Source organism: Chrysemys picta, chromosome 3, assembly GCF_011386835.1.
Source record: "Chrysemys picta bellii isolate R12L10 chromosome 3, ASM1138683v2, whole genome shotgun sequence".
Classification (NCBI taxonomy): domain Eukaryota; kingdom Metazoa; phylum Chordata; order Testudines; family Emydidae; genus Chrysemys; species Chrysemys picta.
The window spans coordinates 68,272,805-68,296,632 of NC_088793.1; the positions used below are offsets into that span (position 1 = coordinate 68,272,805).

Below are 23,828 nucleotides of genomic sequence, written 5' to 3' on the forward strand. Positions count from 1 at the left end.
CTCTGCTATTGGTAGCCTCTCCTTGTAAAAAAAAAAATAAAAAAAAAAATAGCCCAACCATTGAGGAATGGTTCAAAAAAAAAAAAAAAAAAAAAGAGAAAGGGGGGGGGGATGTTGTAGTTATGGAAAAATTAATGCACCAATTACAAACCCAGCAAAACAGACTAAGAATAGATAGAAACTTAGATATTTGGTTACCTTTTATTCAGTACTCAAAGTACTTCCTATGCAAAAAACAAAAACAACAACAAAACCAAACCCACACATCTATCCATTTTTGTTTTAATATTAACATTTGATAGACATATCTGGTCTGTTAAATATGTTGGAGTACCACTCCCTGAATTTGGGCTGCAGCAGGCCAGTGGGCCTGCACAGGCAGGGAGCCAATCGGGGCCCAGATTGGAGGGAGCCAATCAGGGCCAGGCTCAGCCCTATAAGAAGGCTGCTCAGGACAGGCACAAGCAGTCTGTCCCAGGTCTTTAACAGGGGAAAGTCTGTCTGTCTGTCTCCAGGCTGGGAGACTAGCACCCGGGACAGTGCAGTGCTGGGCAGGCCTGGGGAAGCAGCGGGTAACTCCAGCCCAGAGTCTGTCAGGCTGTAGGCCTTGAAGGGAAGGGCCTAGCTGCTGCTAGGGGCTGAAGGGGAAGCATCCCAGGGACATGGACAGACAGACAGATGGAGGGTGAGAAGGAGGGCAGGATGGCTGCCACTAGAGGGTCCCTGGGTTGGGACCCAGAGTAGTGGGCGGGCCTGGGTCCCTCCCCCTTGCCTTATACCTGGCTGATGGAGTGGCCATCTAGAGCTGCACCAACCCCCTGCCAAGAGGGGAGTGACTTTGAGGGTGCAGTTGGCCACATCGGCCAGGACGCAGAGAGGCAGCCGATTGATTCCCCTTTCCTTCCCCCCCCCCCCCCCCCCCGAAGGGGGCGAGATTGGACTAAGGGGCATTGCCGGAGGGCAGTGGGTCGAAGAGGACACTGCAAGCTTGGGAGCAACGTGGGTCCGGACATGCCAACTGAGGGCAAGATGATGGATGGGACACCACCAGGAGGGGGCGCTCCACTGGACAGAGCTAATTCCTGAAACAACCAGTAGGAGGCGTCAGGTGGAGAGTCCCAAACGTCACATGTGGTGGAGAATGTGGGCATAGCGGTCTGCCCCTGACACAAGGGGCAGAGCAAAGGACTAGGCAGTTTGTGCCACAGCAAGAGACTAAGAGACAGACAAAATGGTGGAGAATCAAGACTTTTATTGGAGGGCTTGGGTGGCTCGGCTTGCCGAGCAGCAGAGCGAGGTGCTCTGGCTGCTGCGGGGGTGGGCACCCAGACCCTATAGGGGACCAGGTGCCAAGGGCAAGAGGCCATGGCTTGGGCTCAAGAAATGTTTCTCCTGTGGGCGAAAGGGCCACTTCAGGAGGGAGTGTACCTACTGGGAGAGGGCAGTGAGGCCACACCCAGACAAGGTGCCCCCTGTGAGAGTAACAGGGGGGGCCCAAGCTTGTTGGGCCTGTGGGGAGCAGGGACACCTAAGGAGAGAGTGCCCCTACAGGGCTCCCAAGGCCCGGGCCAGCCCAGAAGGAAGGGCTAGGGCCCAAACAAGTAGGGATAGGGCCGTGGCAGGGGGAAGGTGCCGAGGGTGCGTCCACTGCCACACCAAGGGCCACATAAAGAGGTATTGCCCCCTGAGGCAGAAAGGGGGAGTGCCTGAAGCCAAGGCTCGGTCTGGGACTAGCCGTCAGGAAGGGGTAGTCCAGGCTGAGGCCCTCAAAGAGAAGGGGGCTGGGGTAGGGAGGCCCCACCTTAAAAAGGGAACCCGCGTAGGGGCCGGGAGGGCTGATGTGGGAACCCACATAGGACCAGGGAGGTCTACGGTGGGGACCCAGACAATAGAGGAAGGAGGCAGGTTGCTCAGTTAGTGGAGGGCCTGTGCTTTGAAAGAGATTCCCTGAGGGCCCAGCTGTGAGGAGCACAGGGGCACTAGGGAATCCCCCCTTGAGAGGGTTTTCAAGGGGGAGGGTGTATAGTGGGGCAGCTGCCCCACTCCCTGAATTTGGGCTGCAGCAGGCCAGTGGGCCTGCGCAGACAGGGAGCCAATCAGGGAAGGCCTTATAGGGAGCCAATCAGGGCTAGACTCAGCCCTATAAGAAGGCTGCTCAGGACAGGCGTAAGCAGTCTGTTCCAGGCCTTCGACAGGGGAAGGTCTGTCTCCAGGCTGGGAGACTAGCACCTGGGACAGTGCAGTCTGGGCAGGCCCCGGGGAGCAGAGGGTAACTCCAGCCCGGAATCTGTCAGGCTGCAGACCCTGAAGGGAAGGGCCTAGCCGGTGCTAGGGGCCAAAGGGGAAGTGTCCCAGGGATGTGGACAGATGGCGGGAGAGAAGGAGGGCAGGATGGTTGCCACTAGAGGGTCCCTGGGTTGGGACCCAGAGTAGTGGGTGGGCCTGGGTCCCCCCTTGCCTTATACCTGGCCGACAGACCAGCCATCTAGAGCTGCACCAACCTCCTGCCAAGAGGGGAGTGACTTTGAGGGTGCAGTTGGCCACATCAGCCAGGACACAGAGAGGCAGCTGATTGATCTCTTCCCTCCCCCCCCCCCCCCCCAGAAGAGGGCAAGGATGGACTAAGGGGCACTGCCGGAGGGCAGTGGCTCAAAGAGGATGCCGTGAGCTTGGGAGCAACACGGGTCCAGACACGCCAACCGAGGGCGAGACTATGGACGGGACACCACCAGAAGGGGGCACTCCATTGGACAGAGCTAATTTCCAAGACCTCCAGTAGGAGGTGCCGGGTGGTGAGTCCCAACCCTGTCATGTGTATATAGAGATTTCACTCAATTTAATAAAATCACTAGAAACACCACAGATGTTGTAATGATGCTCACTCTGATATCGTAACACCCTGTTAAATAGAAAGATCTGATGGTTATATTCCTATCTAACATCTCTTTAAACAAAAGCTTACTGTTGTAAAGATTGTTTTGTTTCCAATATTTATATAGCAAGGATTGGTAAACTATAAAGTGTCCTGAAAGAAGGCAATATGGAAAAATACAAAATGTCCATACAAAAAGGTGTTGGAATGTATCAATAACTTCAGAAGGTGGAGGAAACAAGCAGGGGGATAGTCAGAATCAAGTTTAAAATGGCTAACGGAGGAATTGGTTTGAATCTGAAGGTAGAAAACAATTTGTGTTATAGTGATCATGAAATGATAGATTTCAAGAGTCTAAGAAAATGAAAGCGTTAGAGCAGCAGAGTTAGGACAAAGGACTTTAACAAACTCATAGTTGTTAGGTAAGGTTCCCTGTGAAGAAAATCTAAGGGGAAAAGAGTTCAGAATAGCTGGCATTTTTTAAAATAGACAATATTTCAGACATAACAGCCAACTATCCTCATGTGAAGCAAGATAGGATGAATAGTAAGAGGCCATCAGGAGCACTTTAAGGACCTAAACATTCAAAACAGGAATCCTACAAAAAGTGGAAACATGAACAAACTGTGAAGGAAGAGTACAAAAGAATAGCACAAGCATATCGGGACATAATCCGAAAGGCTCAGGGACAAAATTGAGTTATACTTTGCAAGGGTCATGAAAGGCAATAAGAAGAGGTTCTATAAATATTAAGTTACCCATGAGAAAGATGAAGGAAAATGCAGGTCCACTACTTAGTGGGGAAGGAGAGCTGATAACCTTGAGAAGGCTGAGGTGTTTAATGCCTATTTTGCCTCACTAAAAAGATTGATTATGACCAGATGCTTAACAAAATTAATATTAAATAATGAAAAGGAGGGGTGCAAGCCAGAATAGGGAAAGAACAGGTTAAAGAATGTTTAGATCAGTTAGATGTATTCAAGTCAGCAGGACCTGATGAAATTCCTCCCTTGGAGTACTTAAGGAACTAGCTGAAGCAATCTTGGAACCATTACTGATTATCTTTGAGAACTCATGGAGATTGGTCAGGTCCCTGAGGTCTGGAGAAGGGCAAACATAGCACCTATCTTTAAAATGGAAAACAAAGAGAACATGGGGAATTATAGACCAGTCAACCTAACTTTGGTACCTGGAAAGATATTGCAACAAATTATTAAACAATCAATTTGTAAGATCTACAAAATCATAGGGTTAGAAGTAATAGCCAACATGGATTTGTCAAGAACAAATCATACTAAAACAACCCCATTTCCTTTTCTGACAGGATTACTGGCCTAGTGGATGGGGGGGAAAGCTGTAGATGCGATATCTTGATTTTTAGTAAGTCTTTTGACACAATCGCACATAACATTCTCGTAAGCATACTAGAGAAATGTGGTCTAGATGAAATTGCTATATGGTGGGCATGATGCTGACAGGCCAGGTGCCAGCTCTTGCAAAGACTGCAGGCATTAGCTAAGAAATGATACTCATTGCTGGAGACCAGACCAGTTCACTTGTATCTTAGTGTTGCTCAAAAAAGGTATTGGCTTTATAAGAATGTACTTAGTGTTTAGACTCTGTAGAATGTTTGTAAGTTGCTGCATGTATTAGTCTTATTTGTAAAGTCTGTATTCCCTGCTATAAGGAAATATGTAATTTATGCTTTATAACTTTGAAAATGTTTGCTCTAAACTTGTGAAGTCAGATGGGAAGCGTGTTCCCACCCCCTTCTCTTGATCCAGAAGAATATCAAAATCAGATGGGCCAAGGACAACTGGAATACAATAACTCCTCACTTAGTCATTGCAGTTAACATAGCTCAGCAACCTAATAATGAAACCATTAGAGAACATACTCGTTTAAAGTTGCACAATGTTCCCTGATAAGGTTGTTTGGCTTGCCCCGCTCTGTTTGCCCACCTGGTGCTCCTGCTGTGGAGCGGGGTCGGGGCACCGGGGCTTACCCCACTCTGCCCATCCAGCATGCCAGCTGGGGAGTGGGCAAGCAGCTGATTCCACTCCCTAGGAGGAGTGCCGGGCGGGTGGAACTGGGCAAGCCCCTGCTCCTCGACCCCGCTATGCCCGTCTCAACCAAGCTTCACTATCATCATTGGTGAGTACAGTATTAAATTGTTTGAAAGTTATTTTAAAATTTATACTGTATATGTATATAATGTCTTTTGTCTGGCAAAAAAAATTCCCTGGAACCTAACCCCCACCATTTACATTAATTCTTCTGGGGAAATTGGATTCACTTGACATCGTTTTGCTTAAAGTAGCATTTTTCAGGAACATAACTACATTGTTAAGCGAGGGGTTACTGTACAATGGATTGGTGAATGGCCCTGTTGGATCTTGGAAATGCTACATGCAAGGAAGCTCGTCCTTGGAGGCTGAATGAAGGACATAAGAGACACAGGAAAATTTTGCATGTCTTTGCAGATTGAACTCTCACAGGGCCAGAGATGCTAAACTGAAGCTAGAGATCTCCCGCAGCTACCTCTAGGTCCATCCTGAAGGACATTATGAATTGGTAATCACTACAATTCTGTCACTCTGAGGTTTTAGATTGCAACTCATTTGTGTGTCCCTGTTTACATATTTTAACCTGTAAATAACTCATTTCTTTTTCCTTATTGATAAACATGTAAATAGTTTATTACAGGATTGGCTACAGGTGTTGTCTTTGGTGTAAAATCTAGGGTACCCATTGACCTGTGGTAAGTGACTGGTCTCTTGGGACTGGAAGCAACCTGAATATTTTATGGTTTTTGCTGGAAGGGATTATTTATCACTAAGTCCAGCTTGCCTGGGTGGCAAGATAGACTCTCCAGTCTAAGGGGATGGTCTGTGACTCCATGGTAAGACTGATGTAGTGGATCCAGGAATTCACATTTGTTACTAGGTTGGTGAAATCCAATTACAGTAGAACCTCAGAGGTATGGACACCTCAGGAATGGTGGTTGTCCATAACTCTGAACAAAGTGCAGTTTGGGCTCCAGATCCAGCAGCCAACACTCCAGGCCAGGCTTCAGCAGAAGCTGAGCTCCCTACTCAGCACTGGCATGAGATTGCAAGCTTCCCCCATCCAGGGAGGGTGGGTGGGTGTGAGTGTCCCTTCCAGCCAGGGGAGAGGGGCTAAAATAATCTTGTCCCCCTCCTGGTGAAGAGGTGAAAGCCATGCAGACCCCAGCCCTGCTCTTGCTCTGCTGGCTCTGGCAGCCCACATCTTGCTGTAAGAGGTTGCCCTGCATGGTGGGGGTGGGGACAGGCAGCCCAGATGTGCCTACCTTTAAGATAAAATACAAGCACAGAACAGTATTTGTTGTGGGTTTTTTCTCTGCTACTGCCTGATTGGTTACTTTGTTTCACATGGTGTCTGGTTGACCAGTCAATCCATATCTTTGAGGTTTTACTGTATAGAACATATCAGGAGTTTGTGAGGTATGCCCTGTTTTTGACCATCTGCCCTGAGATAGGCACTCACGGTCATGAGTCACTCTAGACAGCATGCCAGTGGGTGCATAACTGGTTGAAAGACCATATGCAAGAGCAGTTACCAGTGGTTCACTGTCAAGCTGGGAGAATGTATTTAGTAGGGTTCCACAGAGGTCTGCCCTAGGTCTGCTACTAGTCAAAATTTCCATTACTTAGATAATGGAATGGAGAGTATACATATAAAATTTGCAGATGATACCATACTGGGAAGGGTTGCAAGGACTCTGAAGGAGAGGATGAGAATTCTAAATGACACTGACAAATTGGAGAATTGGTCTGAAATCAACAAGAAGAAAATCAATAAAGACAAGTGCAAAGGACTATATTAGGAAAGAAAAATCAAATGCACAATTACAATATGGGAATAATGGGCTGGGTGTCAATACAGCTTAAAAGGATCTGGAGGTTATATTGGATCACAAATTGAATGAGTCAACAGTGATGCACTTGTGTGAAAGGCTAATATTCTGGGGTGTATTATCAGGAATATAGTACGTAAAACATGGCAGGTAATTGTCCTGCTCTAATTGGCATTGGTGAGGCCTCAGCTAGAGTATTGTGTCCAGTTTGAGGCTCCATACTTTAGGAAAGAAGCAGACAAATAGGAGAGAATTCACAGAAAAGCAATAAAAATGATAAAAGGTTTAGAAAACCTACAAGGAAAGACTAAAGCAACTGGGCATGTTGAAAAAGGGAACCTGATCCGTCTTCAAATATGTTAAGGGCTGTTATAAAGAGGATGGTGATGAATTATTCTCCATCTCCACTGAAAATAGGACAAATAATAATGGGTTTAATCTGCAGCAAGTGAGATTTAGGTTAATGTGATGGGGTATACAAATGCCACACTGGGCTAGAAGTGGTTAAAGGATAGTATTGGGCCTAGATAGCTTTGCCCCTCCTACCCTGCAGAGAAAGGGTTGAAAAGGGAGCAACGCAGCTCAGAAGGGAGGAGGCTGGGGAAGAGGACAATCCTACTCTGAAGGCTCCTGACAAAGGCACCAGAAGCCTTCTTGAAGGAATAGAACTATATGTTGAGCCCAATTGGGGCTAGGGTGACCAGATGACCTCATTTTATAGGGACAGTCCTGATATTTGGGGCTTTGTCTTGTATAGGTGCCACCCATCCTGCTTTTTCACATTTGCTGTCTGGTCACTCTAGTTGGGGCTGATGGTTTGTTTTCTTCATTCTACCTCATCTGGGACCTGAAGGTGAAGGAGGAAAGTAGCAGTAGGAAATGACCCAGGGAGGGTAACTCACAGGGTCCCCTGGGAGGCCAAATGCTGTTGACCCTCCTAGGGCCCTGGGTCGGAGCCTGGAGGAGTGGGTGGGCCAGGGCTCCCTTACCACTGCCCCCACTACAGGGTGGATGCTAACCACTAGGCCACCCAGCCCATCAAGGACCTTATTACAGTTAGATATTAGAAAATCCTTTCTAATTATAAGGATAGGCACTGGAATAGGCTTCCAAGAAAACTTGTGGAATTCCTGTCATTGGAGAGTTTTATGAACAGGTTAGACAAACATCTGTCAGGGTTTGACTAGTATAGTTGATCCTGCTTCAATGCAGGGATCTGGACTTGATGACCTTTTGAGGTCCCTTCCCACCCCTACAGTTCTATGATTCTATCTGAAATTGGCACCATCTTAATCAAACTCACTCTCTCAATCCACTGAGTTTTAGCTGTTTACTTTAGTGACAAAAGTTTTTACTACTTTCTACTTCTATTATCACTGCAAAGAGCTGACACAACTAAGAACACAATTCTATTCCCTTTGCATGTAATAAACAGAGTTTTTTTTAAATAGCAATTTTGCTTTGAGAAGGGACTAAAAATGGCATGTGGATGGCGGAGGGCAGTTTCCATGTTCATTCCTAATGCCAACTCTGCATACTAAGCCTGGAATTTGAAAGACTATTATTTCTCCCAGTTCATGCATCATCGCCCACAAAGAATCTGCAGAAAAAATCCTGAACTAGTTTGCACCTATCCAAGCCCCACTGGATACAAAAAGATTACATAGGTTTAACTAAGGACTTAATTTAAAGATAATAGGTTTTCAAAAGTATAACTCAGGACAGAATTTAGTTTGTGGAATCTTTTACTGGTGATGATCAAGAAGGAAAGAACCTAAATTACCTTTCAAATCTTATGTTCCCTATGCAGAGACCGAAGTTAGGCAAAAAATGTTTTTATGTATATATGTAATAAATATATGCATACACTTAACTGAGTAAATCTGATTATGGCAATTATTAAAAAACAATAATGATGAATCCCCACTATGCTATTTTTGTGGGTACTTCTCACAATGGAACCACACAAAAAACTGGATCATGATGTTATAAAAATATACTATACATTCAACTTTATATCAAGATTTCAAGGAAAAAATGGTTATTAAACTGTTCTGTAACTGTTGTTTTTCAAGATGTGTTGCACTTGCACATTCCACTCTTGGTGTTGGTATGCCCAGTGCACAGCCATCAGAAACTTCTTCCCTCAGTGGTACCTATTGGGTGGCTTGAGCTTCCCCTACCACCTTTGTTGGTTGATGCAGCAGCAACTAGATACCAACAGTTCAAACAGGGGACCCAGAAGTCTTGATATTAAGTTTAGATCCCACAGAGCAATGGTTCTCAACCTGCAGCCCACTTGCAGTCCAATCAGCACACAGTTGCGACCCATGTCACATCCTCAGGACGGACCATACCGGTAGTATATATATATTGTGTGGATGCAGCCCACATAACACAGAGCAGCATATGTGGCCCACAATGGTAAATAGGTTGAGAAGCACTGCCACAGGGGAATGGGGCATTGCACTTGAGGGTATAATTTTACTAAACTCTTTAAAAAATTTTATGGATGTGTCATTGAAGAAAATGGAGAAATGTAAGAACATAAGAATGGCTGTACTGGGTCAGACCAAAGGTCCATCTAGCCCAGTATCTTGTCTGATAGTGGCCAATGCCAGGTGCCCCAGAGGGAGTGAACCTAACAGGTAATGATCAAGTGACCTCTCTCCTGCCATCCATCTCCACCCTCTGACAAACGGAGTCTAGGGACATTATTCCTTACCCATCCTGGCTAATAGCCATTAATGGACTTAACCTCCATTAATTTATCCAGTTCTCTTTTAAATGTTGTTATAGTCCTAGCTTTCACAACCTCCTCAGGTAAGGAGTTCCACAAGTTGACTGTGTGCTGTGTGAATAACTTCCTTTTGTTTTAAACCTGCTGCCTATTAATTTCATTTGGTGACCCCTAGTTCTTGTATTATGGGAATAAGTAAATAACTTTTCCTTATCCAAAGTGGAGAATAGTCCACTTTAGGATAGAATGCTGAAATGGCAGCCATATGTACTTAGATGGAACTAATTACCAAACCTTGGTATTTCAGGTATAATAAGTCATCCAGAATATGATGCCCATACTGACAATACTAGATGGAGAAACGCTTCCATTTTGCAAGGTAAGTAGCTCTTGTAGAGGGATTTCTACTATTTAGCATGACCTCTTGAATGTCTTTTGAGCAAGCCTGTTCTCTAGTGTCTACCCATGGAGGATCCATGCAGTTAAGTGAAGGGACTGTAGGCTCAGGTGGAGCAGGTGACTGTGATCTTTAGTGATTAGGTCCAATTGTAGTGGAAGTGAAATTGGAGGTTTCACTGACAGTGCCAGGAGAGCAGAGAACCAGTGCTGATGGGCCCAGGCTGGGGCTATAAATATGATTCTGGCCTAGTTCTGTCTTATCTTTAGAAATATTCTGTGAATGAGCGGGATTGGTGGGAAAGTGGAAAAGTCTGCCTGACGATGTCAGTAAAAAGGCGTCTGTTGTAGAACCTGGGCTGTGACCCCACTGAGAGCATAACTGCTGACACTTTCTATTGGACTTTGTAACAAACAGATCTATTTGGGGAAACCCCCACTGCTGGAAGATGTATATGGCCACATCTGGGCGAAGAGAACCTTCATGGTGACTTGTAAATGATCTGCTTAGGTGGTCTGCCAGGTCGTTTTGTACCCTTGGCAGGTAAGATGCTTCTAGATCTATTGAGTTGGCAATACAGAGCTCCCAGAATAAAGTAACTTAAAGTGGGCTCCCTGCTTCTTGTAGAGGTAAAACAATGCCACCCTGTTGTCTGAGGACTAACAGGCTGCTTCCTCTGATCTATGATAGAAATACTTAGCACGCCATTCTGACAGTTTTCAGTTCTCTGACACTGATGTGTAAAGCTAAGTCCTTTGAGGACCATAGACCCTGTGTCTATAGAGAACCCAGATAGATGCTTCTGCTCTGCATGGAGAGACTGTCAGGAGCATGAGTCATTTGTGGGTGGGTAAACACATACTTTGACTGGATTTGTCTACCACTCTAGGGATGTGAGGACATGGGAGGGCACTCTTACCACTGAGTCTAACTAATGCCAGCCAGCTCTGCAGAGATTTGAGGTGCAGTCTTGCATATTGAACATAGGTGGCAAGAGGCCATGTGATTTAGAACCTCAAATAGTTTCATGCCATTGTGACCAGATGAGCTTTCTAACCTGTAACAATTGATTGGATAGCCTGGAACCTGAAGTCTGGAAGAAAGGCCCTGGCTTGTGATGAGTCTATTACGGCCCCTATAAACTCTATCCTTTCTACCAAGGAGAGGAGAGATTTTTTTCTGTGTTAATCAACAGTCCCAGAGCATTGAACATTGACTGGATTAAGGCAACGCTGTTTTGTATTTGCAGTTTGGACTGCCCCCTGATCAGCCTGTTGTCCAGGTAGGGGAAAAACTTGAACTCCTGATCTATGGAGGAATGCAGCTACTATGGCCATGACCTTTGTAAAGACTCTGGGAGCTGCTGACAAGCCGAAAGGCAGTACAGTGAACCAGTAATGATTTTGATTTATCAGAAATTGGAGTTTGATTGCCACGTGGATGTAAGCATATTTTAAGTCAAGGGTGGCATGCCAATCCCCGGGATCCAGGGAAGGGATAATAGAAGCTAGGGTGACCATGAGAAGCTTTGTCTTTTTTAAGAATTTGTTGAGTTGATGCAGGTCTAAAATTGGTCTGAGACCCTGCTCCCCCCTTTACCTTTGTAATTAGGAAATATTGGGAATAAAACCCCTTCCCTCTGAAACCATATGGAAGCTCCTCTATGGTTCCCAAGTGAAGGAGCAATTGTACTTCCTGGATGAGGAGTTTCTCATGAGTGGTCCCTGAAGAGAGACAGGGAGGGAGGGGTAGAAGCAAATTGGAGAGTATATCCCACTTCTACAGTGCTCAAGATCTACTGGTCTGAAGTAACTTGGGATGAAGCACTGTGGAAACAGGACAAAACAGTTTGTGAAGGTGAGGGACCTTGGGTCTGGAGAGATGGAGACTGGTATGTCGACCTTGACTGGCCCAGCAAAATAACTGCTTTGCACCTCCCAGGTGTTTTGAAGGGCCTGGAGTGGAGCTGGAGCAAAACCAGCAGGAGGGAGAGGCCTATGCCTGTAACCCCTGGACTTCTCTTTTGACAAGTCCTGTTGAGGAAAAGGTATGAAATATTGGTGCATCTGCTGTGGCCGATAGTGGTTCCTAACTAGGGCAGGTGTGTATAGACCTAAGGACTTCAAGGTGGCTCTCCTTAAGTCCATGGATCTTACTGTCCATCTGGTCCAAGATTAGGATGGAAGAATCCTATGCACTGCTACAGACTAGGGACCGAATGGCTAGGTAGCAGTTCTGCAGAAAAAGACCTAGGGGTCACAGTGGACGAGAAGCTGGATATGAGTCAACAGTGTGCTCTTGTTGCCAAGAAGGCTAACGGCATTTTGGGCTGTATAAGTAAGGGCATTGCCAGCAGATTGAGGAATGTGATCGTTCCCCTCTATTCGACATTGGTGAGGCCTCATCTGGAGTACTGTGTCCAGTTTTGGGCCCCACACTACAAGAAGGATGTGGAAAAATTGGAAAGAGTCCAGCAGAGGGCAACAAAAATGATTAGGGGTCTGGAGCACATGACTTATGAGGAGAGGCTGAGGAATCTGGGGTTGTTTAGTCTCCAGAAGAGAAGACTGAGGGGGGATTTGATGGCTGCTTTCAACTACCTGAAGGGGGGGTTCCAAAGAGGATGGAGCTCAGCTATTCTCAGTGGTAGCAGATGACAGAACAAGGAGCAATGGTCTCAAGTTGCAATGGGGGAGGTCTAGGTTGGATATTAGGAAACACTATTTCACTAGGAGGGTGGTGAAGCACTGGAATATGTTACCCAGGGAGGTGGTGGAATCTCCTTCCTTGGAGGTTTTTAAGGCCCGGCTTGACAAAGCCCTGGCTGGGATGATTTAGTTGGAAATTGGTCCTGCTTTGAGCAGGGGGTTGGACTAGATGACCTCCTGAGGTCCCTTCCAACCCTGATATTCTATGATTCTAGAGAATAACCTTCAAATAGCAAGTGCTGTATGGTATTTCGGACTTCATAGGGAAGACCAGAAGACTGCAACCAGGATGATCTATGCATGGCAACTGTGGAAGCCATGGTTGCAAACCCTCATTGACTAAATCTTTCTGCTGAATAAGTCTAGCCTCTTACCATCTTTTGGTTTGGAGGGTGGCAGCCTCATGCCCCTGTTGCGCACTCTCATTAGCTGCTGTAACAACTAATGAGCCTGGATGGGGATGAGTATAAAGGTAGTCAAAACCTTGGGAGGGGATATGGTACCGAGGTGGGAGACAGAGGGTGGAATCTGGCATAAAGCCTCTATAAATTCTAGTATTGCCTTGTTAATTGGCAGAGGTACCCTGGTGGAACCCACAAATGACAAAATGTCCACCAGCCAATGTAAGAACTCTCTAACCACCTTGACCTGTACACCTAAGTCTGCAGCCATTCTTGTTAACTATGTCTGATAAACTTTAAAATATCAGTAGGGGGTGAAGTTGTTGAAGACAAAGTGGCTTCATCTGGACAGGACAAAGAGGAAACAAAGACTGGAGGGGGCAAAATCTCTTCTATCAGCAGTTGCTCTGGAACCTCTTTTTCATGCTTAGTACAGGGCAAGGTATCAGACTCTGGAGATGGAGCCACTCAGTGCATAGATTCTGCCCTTCTAGATGAAGGCACTGAGCATGCATGGTGTGGGGAAGATCTGGAAGCTGTGGGAAAACCCGAAGGGTTCCAAAACAGCCACTGGTATGGGGCAGGGCCCCACTGCCCTGGCCACATTCCCATGGCAGGTCCCATTGAAGGGACATGCTGGTAGCTCAGAAAAGAGGATCTTTGAGGAGACTGGCAGATCCTGCTTCAGGATTGTGAGATGGATGTAAGAACCCACCTCCAAGTCCGACAACAAAGAGTCCCCTACCTCTGACCATGGTGGGGATGATCCACTTGGTACCAGGGACTGGTGCCAAAAGCCTGGTGATGGGTGGAGTGATACCATCATTGCAGGCTTCTCCTGGATGGTACCAAAGGCCTGCCTGTCCAGAAAGCAGGCAACTGCAGTTGAATTTCTGATGCGCAGGACAGGAAGCAGAGATTTCCTGCCATTGCAAACACCTCTGGGGTAGCTGGCACCAAGATGGTCTCTTGTTGCCATGCCAAAGAAGTTGATGGTTCCAACAGTGCTCCTTTCAAAGCTGGAACCAACTATGCTGACTTAGGCACCAATTTGGTGGTGGAGTGGTTTCAGGTGCACTCTACTTGACACCTTCTCAATCCTCTTATCAGATTTAGAAGGGGGACACTTCTCCCTGGCTAGTACCTCCCTGGAAGCTTTGTATTTTTTTTCTTGGAATGGGCAAGGAAGAAAGTGCCAGGATTCTGCTAAAGCTGTAGGTGCACTACTCACTGAAACTGTAGCACCTTGGTACCGAGTCAGAGTGGGATGGCTCCAACGGTGGCCTAAATGCCACCTCCATCAGCAGGAATTTCAGCCTAGCCTCCCTATACCTGCAAAGGCATTGGTCCTTCCCAAGTGCTTCCTCCAAGCACTTTAGGCAGCTATTGTGTGGGTCATTCACTGGCACAGGGCTGGAACAAGAAGCACATGGCTTGAAACCCAGTGAGTGGGGCATACCTCGGTACTCTGAATAGAAAAATCCCAAAACGGGGAAAAGTCCAAAAAACAGGTGCAATCACTCAAAGAAAAACAGGTTACTAACCTGCTCCGTATCTGTTGTTCTTCAAAATGTGTTGTACATGTCCATTCTATGAGCCACCCTCCTACCCCTCTTCATCAGTTAGGGCAAGAAGGAACTGAGGAGGCCTAAGGACAGCTACTCTTTTTGTGCCTGCATGCACTGGCACATGGCAGCAGGGGAAGCTTGAGCTGCCCAATGGGTACCCCTAGGGACACGGAGTAGAATGCACATATAAAATCACTTCAAGAAACTGATATTGTAGGATATGGAGGGCTGGGAGACCTGGCTGTGGTAATACATGGATAGGAAACCTTCATCAAATGTCAAAGATCTACATTTCAGTTTCTCCCCCCAATGTTGATGCTATCTATTTTAATATTTTCAATATAATTTTGTTTCATATGGTATCTGTTTCTGATGGAAATTGTGACAATTCTATTCTGATATTTGCTGTACATTAATTATTTTAGCTTAATTTGCTATAGAGGCAAGTTATCCCAATATAAGAACAGCCATACTATATCAGACCAAAGGCCCATTTAGCCCAGTATCCTGTTCTCCAACAGTGGCCAATTCTCAATGTGGATGGAGTTTATCAAGTGTATTACAGATGCTGATTATTCTACAACACATTACAATTAGCATAAATATGTATGTGAAGTGATAAAGTTGTATTTTTAAATGAATGTATTTTATTTAAACATTAGGGTTCTGCGACTATTACAGATACAAAACTTAAAAGAAAATGAGTTACTTATTTGTAACCCAAGTTCTTTGAGATGACTGCACCAGGCGGTGCATTACCCAGAAATGGAAATACACAGAGCCACTCGAAGAAATATCAGTTGCTCTTTATTGGTGGTATTTTATTGCTCTCTATATTAATGCATGCAAATATTAATCATAAAACATTCATTAATTTGATATGACTGTCCTAGTTTAGCTAGGCTTACTTTATGAAGTATATTAAAGTTAAAATTCAATCACAGGAGATCTTCCCTTGACCCAGAAGGACTGTAAACGCTTTTGGGCAGTGAACATCTTACTCTATGTATCATCTCATGTTGAGAAGAACCTTCCTCTGGAATTAGTGCCACTGCAATCCATGGGACCATTCATGATGTACAGCACTACTCAATGTGCATAAGGGTGGTAGAATTGGGCCCTTATATTTGCAAAGCTGTATATTTGTAGTTATATATAACTGATTATGTACTTTTTTGCTCCCACTTCCATGTGGGAAAGCAGAGTAAAGAAGTGACCTTAGGATTCCCATTCTGAGCTGTGGTTTCTGAGCACTTACTTTTTTATGTCTAGATGGAGAACGGGGGAAACACAATGCTAGTATATACCATAATGAATGCCCTCCTTATCAGCTATTAAATAAGCATGTACTTTATAAAACAAACCAGAAATAGAGGCTCAGGGCCCAAATGATTTCTATTAGGAGTTGGATCAGGTCATTAGGTCAATACAGAATTCCAGATCAATACTAAGTTCTTAAATGCAGACATTTTCAAAAACTTCAAAACTTGCTTGGACAGGATACCTGAACACCATTTTTTGCCTCTTTTGTATCTTTTTCAGTATTTTCACTACTGTCAGAACTTACAGCAGAATCTGCTTTTTGTCAGAAGCACCTCCACTTACCTCTTAAGAATCCAGGCATGGCTCCCTGTAATAGGATTCTTGCAATTAAATTTTTCATCATGGTGAGCATCTACTATATTACAATTTAAAATTTTATATTCTCCTGGGCTAACTTGCTCTTGCCCACTAAATGTTTAGTGTCTAGTCTGCCCTTAGCTTATGTGAAGAATGTGTGCAATGGGAGACATTAGTTCTTTCTAACCAATGTCCCCTCAGTGTCAGACCAGCAACTTAACAGTTAATCTCTTCATTCTGTTTGGAATTGAAGATACCATTCCTGAAAGTTGGCTAACAGTATTTCCCTAAGTAGAAGAGTCAGATTCAAACAACACAGGATAAAAGAAATGTACCTAGCTTAGGGTACAGCAGACAAACCATACTGGCAATAACAATTGTTTAAATGTAGTTGCATTTTTAAAAATACAAGTTTTTGCTAATAGTTAAAGTTAAATGTGCATGTTTGATTAGAGTAAAATAGTTATTTACAAACATATATAGGTCTGTATTGGGAAAAATGTGTTGCCCACAAAGCCCCATCCTCAAGCTTTGTGCTGGGCATTAAGGACCAGATGCCTAAAGAGAGCAAGGTGCCTAAACCTTAAATTTAAGCACCACTGGAATCCACAAAACCCCTGCTCAGCTAGTGCCTAACATCACTTGACACCTGAATTTGTGCTGTAAAAGTTTTTTAGGCACCTAAGTTTCTGGCACTGAGCATGTGCACTGCACCATCACTAGGTGTCTGAACACCTGGCTCCTACTTAAGCCCCACTGCTCTACAAAGGGGGGAAAAGGCACTCTCCACCTACCTTACCTGAAACTGTTTGAATTTGGCCTAATGCCTTTTCAGCCTGATGGTCAGGGCACCCCCAAGGAAAGGCCCACTCTCCATTATCCAATGACAAGCTATACACAGCAGAACAGCTTTAATAGGACACACTGAGGGAGACCTCTGTCAGAGTAACCCCAGTTCAGTGGTTAAGAAATTCTCCCAAAGTGCAGAGAATCCTCTTCCCCTCAGGCAAAAGATAGAATTGAATGTGGGTCTGCCCCTGTCCCTACCATAGAAAAATATGCTAACACCCAGCTCAAAACATGTGAGGCACCATCTCCACTTTCTCCATCTTTGCAGTTACCCAATACTCACAAGAAACAGCTTAGGGGCACCTAAACTGTTTGACATGAGGAGAGGGATTTTTGACCATAGAGCACATTCCTTATCTTCCACAGCCTAGTTTAGGGAAGGAGCTGCTTAGCATACAGAATTTGATGGCTCCCGTTCTCATTTTTAACCAGTTTAAGTTCAGTTGCACAAAGGATTGCACACAGGGTCTAACTATTTTTAATGACAGCAGATACTGAGATGGAAAAAGTTAGAGGTTTATAACCACACCCATTATCACAAATTAAGAGATACTAATATTCTTAAATCAAACTTGGTTCTCAGGCAATGTAAGAAAAACACTGCTTAGCTGTGAATTTTTATTGTGTAAAAATAGTGTACAGTGAAATCAATGTTTGCCAACATTTACCATACAGTCAAATCCTTCCTAGCCTACTTATAGACAAGAGTAGAAAGCCCCTTCAGGAAGGGGGTGCAGGCTCCTGCCTCATCCTAGAAAGGTGAGCAACGTAAGAGGTACCAAGGAATTTATGCAGCACCATTCCAAGTTTTTTTTCCCCCTCCCATGGGGGAGGGAAGGAAGAGTGCAAAACTTTTCTCCCTCCACTCCATGATGCAATTTAGATGAAGGTAAAAAAAAAAAGTCTACCTGAGAAAAGGCACATGGTTTATTCTCAGATGTATCAAAGGCCAAAGTACAATAAAACTGAGTAATGTAGCTTTAACTTCTCATTTACTGGCTTGCAACAGACAACATTCAAATCCAATGACAATTGGTACAGGATGTCAACAAAGTTTTGCATGATGCATGTAATGTTTTAATGCTTCATTTACAAAGCAACTGGAGATAGCAGGATCTTCTGGCATGATACCATTTTCTGCTACTTTCATTAAACCTAGATCAAGGAGCAAATCCCAGAGTGACATTTTGGAATATGATGCATGTGAGGTACTGGGGGTTCCCAAAAAGATCTCACCTTTTGAAGGTTGAAATCTTTCAATTTTGCTCCAACTTTCTTCTATTTGATCCCTGATGCTAGAAGAGCTTATTTTCTTACCATTCTAGTAGAAATACATTTAGCAACCGTATCTGAGAACAGTTTGGTGGTATTCTATATTAGACTCACCCCATGGCAGAAAGATAGATAATGCATCTTTAAATCATGGATCTAAAAAAAGGTAGCAAAAATGTACTCCTCAGACCCCCTAATATAAATTATATAAGTCTTCTTTCAGAATGGCTAATATACTATTTACCAAATAGACTGCTGCAATATCATCCACTCTTCTAAACTGTTCTTGCAGGCAGCATAATTTCCCCCCCCTCTGGGAGGCACGTGCAGTACATTTTTTCCCCCCCTCTAGGAGGCACATGAGCAGAATGACTTGGCTAAAACTAGCATAGTTTTAGCTCACCCTTTGAATGCTTCATCAAAAGGTCTCCACATACTACATAGGTTTTTCTTAAAACTACACTAATAATTTTTTATTGCCCCAGTAATTGCTCAAGCACAGAGAGGTGAATCCCATTTGTCTGGCCCATAGTGTTTGAGTTGGTGCAATGGAAGGCTATTTTGCCTTTGCAGTTCTTGTAAAGTGTAAGCATCTGTAAAGGAATAGCTGAAGTAACTGCAGACTTGACATGCAATGGCCAGCACTTCACATTCTCATCTTTGTTCAGAAAAGAATGAATTACTGCATCAAGAATGTGTACAAAGCATGGCACATGGAAGTATCCCCCTTCCTTAATTGCACATACATCTGATAATGGGACTAATGTGGTAATAAATCCTGCTAAAAGCAAGCAAGGGGAAAGCCATTCTGCAATTTCTCCAATACACAATGGAGTGTAGGGTTTTTCAAAACTTCAGTGTTGCATGTTGGGCTGTAGTCTGTAGCAAAGTGTCTAGCTACCTGCTACCATAGGTAACTGACAAGGAAGAGCTACCCAATGAGCTGATACACAGTCCACGGTCTGACCACTAGTCCACATTTCAAAGGTGAGGAAGATCCATCTGACCACTGACATCCTCAATGCCTTGGACACTGCAATATGAGTTTTGTACAACTATGGTATTGCCTTAGCCAAAAAAGTAGGTTTTGCTAGGTATTTGCAACTTGGGAATGGTGTATTCCATTAATGCCTGAAAGCCCTCTACCTTGCCAAATGAAAAGGGCTGCAGATCCACTACTAGCATTATTGCCAGTTTTGTATTAAGCATGGGGATTGTAGGATGGTTTTTCCTTATAGTTTGATGTGTCTTTAAGTGTAGGTTGTGTCAGTCGCTGGGTAGTTTGCCTGTGTATCTTTTTTCATTGTGCTTCCCTTCCTAACACTAAAAGGCATACTGGATGTTATGCCACTGACTGGAGTATTTGTGGATCTCCTCCATCTCTTTCCCTACTGCATTAAGGCTTAGTTGCTGAATGCAGCAGATATGTTTCTCCCACATTATGGCATGGTTATTTTTCAAGAGGTTTCTTAAAGCAGAAGTTGCCAGGTGTGCCTCTCTTCCACACAAAACATAGATGGTAGCAATGCTTTCTGCTCAAGAGAGAAAAAAAAAGTTCCACACCAATGCATTGGTCTTATCATGCGGTTGGGCAGCGGTGCATAAAAACCAACTTCTTTCCCCATCAGCATAAACAGAACCCAGGCTGTGGTTTAAGTCTAGTTTTCTCTTGTGACCACAACTCCTACGATGACTGGTGATTTTTGCTTTCTTACAAATGTCTGATTTTTTGCTTCCTCAATGCCTTCATTGATTAATACCACAACCTGACATTCCTCTTTCACTTCCTGAATGAAATGGCACTCAAAAGGGGCAAGCCTCATTACTATGATTTTCTGCATTAATTGGTACTCTCGCCATCTTTCTACACAGGGTGCCTGGGTTTTCCCTTGCCCATTTTATTACTGTTCAGGGCATACACATTTCCCCAGTAATATCAAAGTGTGCTTTATTTCTTTGTTGTGCTTTTATCTCCTTCAGAGGAAACTGGCTAGCCACTGGGAGTTTTTTTCCAACCCCCATCCCCCAAGCTTATTGTTTGTTGCCCTTAATATTTTCTTTACTGAGTAGGGGAGGCTCTCCTGATAAACAGTGGGAAAAAATAGATTTTATGCTACACTTTTAAAGTATGCTCTATTTCCCTTCAGCCACCATAATCTCCTGATAAGTCATGTCAGAAAACAGAAGATGTTAAATCTGACTGATTCTAGCAAAACTGAATTTTCTCTTCTTTGATCCCACATGCAGTTTCCCTATTATAAGACAGCTTTGGTTTCACTAGAGGGAGCTGGGTCTAAAATTTTGGAAAGATCTTTAGATTTCCACAAAACATGATTGCTCACTGTTTTAAGAGAAGTAGAGACCAACTGGTTCTGTGCCATGTGAAGTTTCATAAATATTAACTACCAAACTATCCCACAAACTATTTCAGAAGCATAAACCTGGTAACATTTTTTGTTGTTAAAATCTTGGTATCTGGGTATCTTCAGGTGTCAGACTTCTTCCAGTGATACAAAAATTCCACCTCATCACTAAAAAGGGAAAACAAACTAAATAAAATGGCTTATTTTACATGAGAAACTGAATCCACAAAGGAAAAAAAAAAGTGTTACAAGACATTTTACATTTTATTCTTAAGCAAATGAAGCTTTCCACCTGAAAGTGTGCCTTTATGGTGGAAATAGTTGGTAGATTTAGCCAATAGAGAAATTTAAAATAAGATCTTATTTCAGAAGCTAGATCCATAGAGATTTTCAGCAACAAAATCAGGTTCAGAATAGGATCATAAAGACCCCAATAAATTACAATTCAATCCACATTTAAAGTACAATACTTATACGTGTATAAGTTCTCTGGTTCATAAATTTAAGTTAAAAAACAAAACAGTGCAAACAATATGCTCAGCCCATAGAAGGAAGGCACACTGACATTTCACAAACACCTCTACAGATTAGAGGAGGGCAGTGTTGATTAATTCCAAGGCTAATTAAGATTACTGACATATTAAGGGCCTTGGAAAGAGGAGGGATGTCCTTTCAGTTCAGGACAAATTGAGATCAGCTCCTGACCAATTTAAGCCTATAGATATCTGTGAAATGAGAAACCCAAAATTACCAATACAAGGCACTTTTCAACAAAGAGTGCATTTTCTTCGAGTACATACCTGAATAACTAAATGCATCTGCTCCTACATTTTCCACCATTTCACTGTTCAAAAAAAGATTCAGTTAGTAAATCATTCATTTTTAATTCTTAGATTAGGCAAGAAAATGTGCCAACGTCATTCAATGGGCAAGTCTAACAGCTATTCATCCTTTCATATAAGACTTCAATAAGCCGTAGTATTAAATATATACTATATCTAAGCATTCTGCAAATTCTGTTGAGTTGCATGTATAACACCATGATTACACATCCCTTTCTTATCCTAAAAGATCTGCTTTTCTGGCTCACATACAATTTGGCACCTTTGTAAGGCTGGGTAAACAAGCAAACAAATGTGATCATGACACTAGACTACTAAAATTCCTATTTTCCCATCCTCCAGAGATTAGAACTGGAGGGAACTCCCAAAGCATAAGTTAATTCTCAGCCTATGATGAATAAAAATCCCAAATGGGCCTAAAAAACCGCAGGTATTCCTAAATTAAAGGCCTACATCCAGGCCACTTTTATTGCACTGTCAGGTATTCAATGCATTTTAATCTATTACTGCAACAAATGGAAACTGAAGTGGCCTCATCCTAGATTGAAATATCAAATATTTCATGATCACACAGTATATCCTATTAGGAAAGAAAGCATACAAACCAAACCATTTAAGTACATAAAATGAGCCACTGATCATGCAACAGCCCATGCATCACAAGTTCAGAAATCAGACTGAAGTGGGGAATAACAGTGCAGTTTTAGAAAAAAACAAAGGCAAGAATTATGCCTTGTGGAAAACAGTAAATGAGGATACAATAGGCAAATTTTCAGTCAGTACATGAAATCTACCAAGTAAACAAAATCTACTTGTTTGAAATACTACTTTCACACAGCTCTAGTATTTAGAAAAAGCAATATGAATCATGGTTGTCTAATCTCAGAAGCCAGATCCGTATGAGTTTTTCATCAAGGACTCAGGTTCGGGATAGTATCATCATTGATCAGACCAGAATTACTCATGCTTCATCAATATCAACCTTTATTAGAATACATACCTTTAATATTGAGTCAGCCTTCGGAGATCTCTGCAACAAGACAAATTGCACAGTAGTTTGGTGAAATTGAATACTCCAAGGGTTAGTATGTTCATTTATTATTTTAAAGAAGTATTTCCCTAGAGCAACTGTGATGAGGAGGTCACACTTTCCCACTAGTCTGCTACCTGTCCAGATGCAGGAGTTGACTGCACAGGAAGTTAGGATTATGTAAGTACTTTACATGTAAACACTTTACAGATGTAGTATGGATTACACCAAGTCAGAAATTTGATATTGGCATTTTATTTATGAAGGTTAGCTTTAGAAATCTCGGATGGGCTCCTGAAAGTGGAAAAAGTATGAATGGCCACGCAAGGGTCCAGCAGTTGTGCTACAGGGCACAATCAATTCTTGTCCCTAAGGATCTGCCCATGCTTTTGGCCTCTATATATGCAGGCTGTCTGCCATAGGGCTTTTCCTCCTGATCTGGTTCAATGCTGTATGCAGATACTCCACTCATTAAATCCACAATACTGTATTTTAACTAATCTTCAAACCTCCTGACTAAGCAGAGACATTCTGATAATTATCAATGGTATTTGAGAGTTTAACTCTTTAGTTCTTTTGAAAATCCCAGCCTAGTTACTATTCTTCACTAAAGGGAGTGTTCTGGGAATTATGGTATTTGACCCCTCCTACTATAATTTCCCAGATTTGCCAAAAGAATCCGGACCAAAGTGTCCAGAACGCAGCACACCAACAAGCCTTGCCAGGAATTCTGGGATAGGTTTCCAGACAGCAGTGTACCACAGTGCAGCACAGCCCCAAGTGTGAACACTACGTAACTGTCATTTTTGTGCTGTACTAGTTGTACATGCAATTTGAGTAACTGCATCAATTGACAGATACTTTTCTAGTGGTAGCAGTAAACATGTCTAAGTAGTGCACAGAACAGAGGTGTAACCAGGTTAACTCTTCTGAATGCCAGTGGTCTCATCTCAGAAGCCAGATCCGTATAAAATTTCTCATCAGCAAGTCAGGTTCGGGATAGGTTCATCACTGACAGACCACTTCAAAAATAAGACACTTTTTGGTATACTGGAACACTATACCAAAATGAACATGTGAACTATAACTCAGTTTAGATCCCATCCTAGAATGAAATTATTTCTCAACAAGTTTAACAGTGCCCTTTATCCATTTGGGTCAGATACCTTTATCAATACAAGGCTCTGCAACTTATATTGTTGCGGGGGGGGGGGGGGGGGGGGGGGAGAGAAATTGCTTTTCATATATATCTATATATCTCTATCTCT

At 43.4% G+C, this 23,828-nt stretch overlaps 1 long non-coding RNA gene and 3 other non-coding genes across 9 annotated transcripts in view; all 4 read right to left on the reverse strand.

Moving 5' to 3' along the window:
- Positions 1–17,657: 17,657 nt before the first annotated feature.
- Positions 17,658–23,828, reverse strand: part of LOC101940296 (uncharacterized) — a 28,542-nt gene continuing 22,371 nt past the window's right edge. For all 6 annotated transcript variants that reach the window (XR_010599528.1, XR_002888413.3, XR_006176176.2 and 3 more), the window contains exons 5-7: positions 22,531–22,560; positions 21,489–21,532; positions 17,658–20,856 (exon numbers count right to left, since the gene is read on the reverse strand). This is a non-coding gene — a long non-coding RNA (uncharacterized LOC101940296). The remainder of the gene's footprint in view (positions 20,857–21,488; positions 21,533–22,530; positions 22,561–23,828) is intronic.
- LOC112059189 (small nucleolar RNA SNORD50) lies at positions 21,051–21,119 on the reverse strand. The gene has a single exon (XR_002888443.1). It is a non-coding gene; the product is annotated as a small nucleolar RNA SNORD50 (small nucleolar RNA).
- Positions 22,410–22,478, reverse strand: LOC112059192 (small nucleolar RNA SNORD50). The gene has a single exon (XR_002888445.1). It is a non-coding gene; the product is annotated as a small nucleolar RNA SNORD50 (small nucleolar RNA).
- Positions 23,508–23,577, reverse strand: LOC112059193 (small nucleolar RNA SNORD50). Its single transcript, XR_002888447.1, has one exon. It is a non-coding gene; the product is annotated as a small nucleolar RNA SNORD50 (small nucleolar RNA).